Source organism: Ailuropoda melanoleuca, chromosome 2 (assembly GCF_002007445.2).
Source record: "Ailuropoda melanoleuca isolate Jingjing chromosome 2, ASM200744v2, whole genome shotgun sequence".
In the NCBI taxonomy this organism is placed as follows: domain Eukaryota; kingdom Metazoa; phylum Chordata; class Mammalia; order Carnivora; family Ursidae; genus Ailuropoda; species Ailuropoda melanoleuca.
Genome location: NC_048219.1, coordinates 38,660,954 through 38,668,274, shown reverse-complemented (window position 1 = coordinate 38,668,274; position 7,321 = coordinate 38,660,954). Strand labels below are relative to the sequence as shown.

Here is a 7,321-nt window from a genome sequence, read left to right as displayed (position 1 = left end):
AGGACCTGCCAAAGTAAGAGCTAAGCATGAGAGGAATTTAGAATGGACAGAAGAGAAAACAAACAAACAAACAAAAAGGATGGATAGAAGAGGGAACGGATGTGAACCAGCTGTGGCTCTGAAACCATGGCAGTGACCTGGCCATAGTTTGCCTCGTTAACCATCTTTTCTAAATCTCCCCACAGAAACACAGGTCCACAGACCTGTGGAGGTCCTGCTCCCTGAAGCTGCTACAGAAGTGGGCCTGAGCAGTGCGATGGGTAGAGTGGAGCCCCCATGAAAGTGCACGGCTCAGATCTCCTCCGGCAGGGAGCATGACTAATGGAGAGTTCCGGCTATTTCCTCTGTGCATCCATCACCATGTTTGTGTGGGGACTGGGATTCCCATGTCCATGACTGAGCATGACAAGCATACTAAGGCAGGGCAGTTCGGCTTGAGGACTCCCAAGTGGCTTCCCTGAGGTTTTCTTGGAAATGTGCCCTTTGTATCCCTTCCTCCTGTTCCCCCGCTTTTCTTCCACAGGTATTAAAGCTGCAACATGGTCTGGAGGCTTCCCTCACCTTCTCTTGCTTTCTCCCCCTTGACAGGCATTTCCCCAATAAATCTCTTGCTTATCCAATCCTGTCTTACTTGCTTCTTGAAGCAAGACCTAAACTAATGTATGCTCCCCAGTGAGTGACTAGCTAATTAAGTGCAGTCCGTGCACCATAATGTAGTTGACACAGTGAGTCTGTATGTACCTTCTTACTCCATCTTCATAATCATTTATTGCGGTAAGTGGGCTTGGTAGTTTATTCTAATTTTACATATGAGGAAACTGAGGATTAATTTAGGAACTTGCCTGGGGTATACAGCTGCTAGGTGGCACAGCTGAGCTGAAATTCAAACTTAGATCTGTACTACTCCAAAATCACCTTTATTACTCAGCTCTGGGACCGTTGGGCTAAGGGCAGAGTTGACATCTTTAGAGAGTTGAAGTCCCCTAAGGAAGATGAACCTCATGTCTTAACAGGAGGGAGCTGAGGAAGTTCCCCAAATCAGCATCAAGGTATATCTCAAGCAATAGTTCTAGGGCAGTACTGATATTCTCATCAAATGCATGCTAGAAGCATCAAAATTCTGGACAGTGTTCCCTCAGGAATTTTATTCCAGAAAGGTTTTAAAGTGGGCATTCACCATTGTACATATGTGATTCCATTGCTTTCATCTTTTTTTCTCTCTGAATTATTCTTTTAGCCAATATCTACTGAAATTTACTATATGTCATGCATGCTTCCTTCTAGGCAAAAAATTATATACATTCTTCTTGCTTCCTCATTACATTTAATCAGACTCTTTTCTTACTTTCAGTTTGGTGTCAGTATTATTGATGGCCTACTGTTTTCATGGTACTAGGCAATGGGAAAGGATCTCTTTCCTGTAAGTGTAATAATTTCCCCATCTTAGGAGACTAATTTTCTTTTTAATAAATATTATTGGAACAACTGGTTATCTATGTACTAAAAAATCAGAGATTATACAAAAAATTTTTAAATGTGAAGTATATCGTAGAACTTGAAGTGAGAACTAAAGATATGAATTTTCTAGAAGAAAATGAGTGAACATATTTATTATCTTGGATTAGGCAAAGATTTCCTAAATGTGACACTAAAAGCATACATCAAAAACTTTTAAAAATTGACAAATAGGATCATCAAAATTAAGACTTTTGTTGTTTGAAATGCACTCAATATATCAAAACAAAAAGGCATGCTGTTCACATTTCTATGTATAAAACATATGAACAATAAAAAGACACATATCCAGAATATAATTCATTCTTAAAGTGATATAATAATAAGATAAAATACTGATTTTAAAAAAGGGTAAATGACTAGACACTTTTCAAAAATAGAAGATACTCATTCACATGGCAAAGAAGCACATGAAAAATTCTCAACATCATTCATTATTCATTGGGACAACACAAATGATCATTTATTGGAATTGCTAGAATTACAAAAAGACTGGTAATACCAAGTATGGTGAAGATACAGAGCCACTGAAAATTTTATACATCACTGGTGGGCATATAGTAAGAGACTGCTACTTTGGAAAGCCATTGATCTGTTTCTTATAAAGTTAACTATACGATAACCTAGAAGTGAAGGAGACTAACTCAGTGGATTAGAGACCACAGAGGTAACTGTCCAGTTACTATCTAAATTTAGTTTAGAGGTAAAAGACCTAACATTTTATATTACTTTTCCTTTTTCTTTGGAAGGTGGGATAAGGGAAAGGGGTTGTTAAATAAAGAACATTTACTGAATACTGTATTTTCAATATAAATGACAGTCTTGATTTAAATAAATAGCACTTCAGACACTTTGGAACATCCACTGAAGATTCAGATGGCTTAGAATCAGATATTTAAAGCATTGAGCTATACAAAACCCAGAGTAATGTAGAATAAACATTTATGTCATCCTCCTTCATTCTGTCTCTTAAATCTTTTCCCCCCCTTAGCATATATCACTATCTGACATTATTCTAATTATTGACTCATTTGCTGGTTTTCAGCTATCCTCTCCAACTAGGAACCTTCCCTGTCTTGTTTCACCGCTGTATTTACAGTGCAGAATAGTGCTGGCATGTAACAAATATTCGTTCTATTCATTTATCTAACCTAAGGAGAGAGGATGACTTCCTAAAGAATCACAGAGGAAACCACAATGCAAACAAACAATAAACAAAAACCCACAACAGTCAACATACTTGACTATAAGAAAATGGAAAAAAAATTTTAATTAAAGATTTTATTTATTTGAGAGAGACAGACAGAGAGCACGAGCAAGGAGGAGAGGGAGAAGCAGGCTGTCTGCTGAACAGGGAGCCTGACATGGGGCTCGATCCCAGGATCAGGATCCGAGCCAAAGGCAGAAGCTTACCTGCCTAAGCCACCCAGGTGCCCCTTTAAATTTTAAGTAGGCTCTACACCCAATGTGGGATTTGAACTCATAACCCCAAGGTCAAGAGTTGCATGCTCTACCCACTGAGCCAGCTAGGTGCCCCAAAGATGTAAATCATTTTAAGATGATAATGTTTGGGGCACCTGGGTAGCTCAGTCGGTTAAGTGTCTGCCTTTGGCTCAGGTCATGATCGCGGGGTCCTGGGATTGAATCCCGAGGCAGGCTCCTTCTCCCTCTGCCCCTGCTTGTGCTCTCTCTCTTGCTCACTCTTTCAAAAAATTAAATCTTAAAAAAGATGATAATGTTCATTGTTGCAGAACCTGACAATGTGTGCATTTTTCAGGGCAGTGTAAATTTTTGGAAACTTCCTGGAAAGTGACTTGCCAATATGAATCTATGAATCGGGAATCTAAAAATATGCTGTCCGTTTAACTCAATAACTCCTAAGATAATTGCCTAAATAGTATATATTTTATTATTATTTATTTGCATGAAGAAATTTATTAGTTACAAAGACTTTTGTAGTAACATGGAAAAATGCTCATAAATTAAAATAAACTTAAGGAACAACTTATAAAATTACATGCACACCATGATTATACTTAAATTAAAAATATGCCTAGTAAAAAAAGAACTGGAAGAAAACTATATAATATGGTAAACATTTATATTAGGGTTGCAAAATTACAGTGATTTTTATCTCTCTTCTCTAGTTGCCAAGTCTTTGTAATTGAATTTCATGATCTGTACAACGGTATTTTAGTTTTGTTCAGTACAACTTTTTAAGGCAAAACTTATTGTTCGAATCTATTTCCCCATTGTAATCTAATCTTTTCCAGAGAAATAGACTGATGAGCAAACACTTTTTTGATGAAGATTTACATCAGAAAACCACGTGTACGATTGCTGGTTGGATGGGGTTGTTTTTTGAGAATTTCCCCGATAAGAGGTTTCTACTTCATTGCATTCAGTTTAGCTCAATTTAGATGAATAGTTGTAGCAGGTTTGCGGGTTTTATGCTACATGTTACATATTAGAAGGAAATATGTATAGTGCTCCTTCTATGCTGTTCTCTCTCTCTCATATGCTCCTTATAGGGTGACTGTCCAATTTTTTTCTATTCTCAAACATGAAATTGAATTCCTTATCCAATTTGGTTGGTGGTGGTGTTAGTCAACTTGTCAACTAATTTGGAAAATTTTGGTCACGTGAGTCTCTTCCTCTGCCTCAGCGCCCACATCTAAATCAGTTACCATGTAGTCTGCTCTACCTCTTCAGGCTTTTGACACTTTCATGTTTATCCCTCCCTAGTCCACTGCTTTAAATATTGATCTTATCACTTGTAACCTGCAGCTCTACAATGGTATGGACATTAATCTTGTCCTCCAATCCATCGTCCACCTTATCTTAACAGTAGTGGTTCTCAACAGGGGTGGTTTTTGTTCCCCAGGGGACATTTGGCAATGTCTGAGGACATTTTTGGTTGTCATAACTCAGCCAGGAGGTCGGTGGGGGGCTGGGGGGCGTGGAGGAGAAGCGATGGGGATTGCTACTGGCATCTAGTGGTTAGAGGACAGAGATACCGCTAAATATCCTGCAATACACAGGAAGCATCCCATACAAAGAATTTTCTGGCCCCCAATGTCAATAGTACTGAGGTTGAGAAACTCTGCCTTAGGGTGATTCTTGTAAAATAAAAACCTGATTAAATACCTCAAGAACACACAATGTCTTTCGGGCAAGATTTGTGCATAACCCACATCTTATTCCCCAGCCACATCATATATCTATATTACTGCCTGAATATGCCATGATTCCCACCTGGGCACCTGTGATTTATCTGCTGCTTGTAGTTTATTCTTTTCTTCCTGATTTGTTCGGGCTAGGCTGGGTAATGCTCTATGACCTGTTTTAGCAGAGCATGAATCACACTAAACACTCACCTGTCTGTTTTTCCACTCCAATCTGAGCATCAGAGGTCAGGAACTGGGTCTTTTTTCCCAGAATCTTCAGCACTTAGTGCAATGCCTGGTATAGGGAAATACACTCAACTAAGGCCCTCTCTCCTTTTTCCATTTATATAGCGGTCAGATTTCTTGAGTACAATGGGGGTCATTGCTGCTGTCCTGACTTTCCTTGATATTTATTCTTCGCCTTCTCTGAAATGTGCCTCTTTCATGTTTGTCTCCATTCATTCACTCCCAACTTGTTCTTTAAGGCCCAGCTCAATAGAGATGATTTACCAAGCCTACCACGTGTGCCAGGCCTGCATTATCTTTGTTCGCTTTCAGCATAAGCCCCATAAGGAAGGTATTATCCCAATTTAACAGGTGAAGAATATGATGAACAGCCCTGAGTAGCAGGTGAGGGAGCACATGCACACAAACACCCACAAGTGGAGGCAACTGGGCCACGACGCTCCCTGCTGATCTCCTGTCTTCTCTGAATTCTTCTGCATCCTTCCATAAGGCACTAGAGATCTTTCAGTATGTCCCTCAACTTTTATGAGTAAGCTGTAAATTGTTCAGGGTATCTCAGGTGGCTAATGGTAGGAGCCAGACCTACAATCCAGAACTCTAGAATCAGATGCTCTCTTCACTCACCAGGTACCACACCAGCACTTCTTGCTCACTGTGAGGTAAGTTGCAGTAACCCCCCAAGTTATCAGGAGCCCTCTAATCAGCCTGCTGATTAGAGGAATCAGGGCAGGTGGGGCAGCTTCAGTCCAGAGTGACTTGAGCTGTGGAAACCGTGACCATGCTGAGGAGGATTTTCAGGGGGAAGGCACTGGAGTGTTTCAAGCTCAAGAGTGGAAGAGATTTGAACTTTTAAAAGCTCACTGTGGAAAATTAATTGGAGACTGGAGAGATGCAGAGCCTGGATTTGAGAGGTGCTTGTGGTCCTTCAGGCGAGAGATGATGGGAGCTTGGATCATGTTGTTAAAAGAAGCAAAAGGACTGGAGATACCTTGGAAGTAAAATCATCAGGATTTAGCTGTAGACTGTCTACAAGGATATGAATTCTGGCTGTAGTGTGACTTTAAGATACATATGCCTCGATTTGTTTTCTCATAGGTAAAATGAGGATAATATGTACTATGAGAGATTATTAGTAAAAAAACGAAAAGTGCTGAATACATTAGGTATCAACAAATGTTAGCTAAGTTTTTTTTTTTTTAAAGAGCTCTTTAAATACGGAATGCATTGGATCTGAAGTAACTTGTCTGTCAGATGATATTTATTTGATCTTAAGTTCCTGCTAGTCGTGCTACACAGCTCGCCTCTTCCGCTATCCCGACAAGGGGCAGAGGACAGTGATAAAGGCATCGCGGTGCAGGAACTTGTGGTACAGGGCATTCCGAACTTGGGAGGGATCAATCTACAGCCAAAACTTAACAACAGTTTTACTGTCTGCCCTGGCAGACCTCTCGTTCCTAGACTGGTGTTTCCAGAAGACGCGGTAAAGAAGCGAGTGAAGGGTGGGGGCATGAGCGAAGCCAGGTAGACACCGGGCGGGAAGACTGGAGGTACAGGGTACTGGGCACCGTTGGAACGCACGCCTCCATCGCGGCCTCCGCCCCCTCTTTCCTGGGCTGCCGCTTGTGACGTCACAGGGAGGCGGAGCCGGCTTCGGCCTGGGAGGCGGAGCCAGCGGCGGGGCGGGGCGGGGCGGGAGCGTCGCGGAGCGCAGGCCGCGGCGGCGGCGGAGTAGGTAGCAGCCGCAGATAGTGCGGGCCTGCGCCCCAGCCCTGGTCGCTGGTCCCGCGCCCCCACCTCAGCCCCGGGCGCGCGCACGCCGGGGCCCTGCGGGGCTGGCTGCTGAGCGAGTAGGCAGCCGGACCTGCGCAGCCACCCGGAGCACCCCCTGGGCCCAGGAGCACACGGAAGTGGTGAGTGTCGCGGAGGGGAGGTGGAGAAGCCTGTGGCGGCGGCGTACGGCCGGGCGAGGGGCGCGGAGCCCGGCGCTGGCGGGCGACGCGGCCGCTGCTCTCTGTCCTCGCGAGCCGCGCACCTCCGGCCGCTCAGCGAGCGCAGCGCTGGACCGGGGCCCCGGGCGGGCTGGGGGCGTGTGGGTGCGGGCGGGGAAGCGGGGGATTTCCAGCCAAGCGGAGCCGGCCGGTGACTGGGAGGTTGGGGGGCGGGGGCCCCACGCCGGGATGGGGGGAAGGTTAAGGCTCGCTGCCCCCTCCCCCAGAGCACACACCAAGTTTTCATAAACAAGCCTGGAACGCGCTGACATCCTGTTTATACCACCCTGAGATACAGGCGCGGGCTTGAGGTCTGACGTCCCTCGCTCTTGCACCGAGAACTTGACCGCCAGCTCTGGCAGAACTGTCGTTGGGGGGCGGGAGGAGGTTTTCTCCGGCCTCACA

At 44.0% G+C, this 7,321-nt stretch overlaps 1 protein-coding gene across 2 annotated transcripts in view; it reads left to right on the top strand.

Annotated features, from left to right (window-relative positions):
- Window positions 1-6,606: 6,606 nt before the first annotated feature.
- JAK1 (Janus kinase 1) overlaps window positions 6,607-7,321 on the top strand; it is a 126,708-nt gene continuing 125,993 nt past the window's right edge. Inside the window, exon 1 of one of the 2 annotated variants that reach the window (XM_034653619.1) lies at window positions 6,607-6,838. The gene's annotated coding sequence lies outside the window, so the exon portion shown is untranslated. The remainder of the gene's footprint in view (window positions 6,839-7,321) is intronic. The other variant, XM_034653620.1, reaches the window with a different exon arrangement.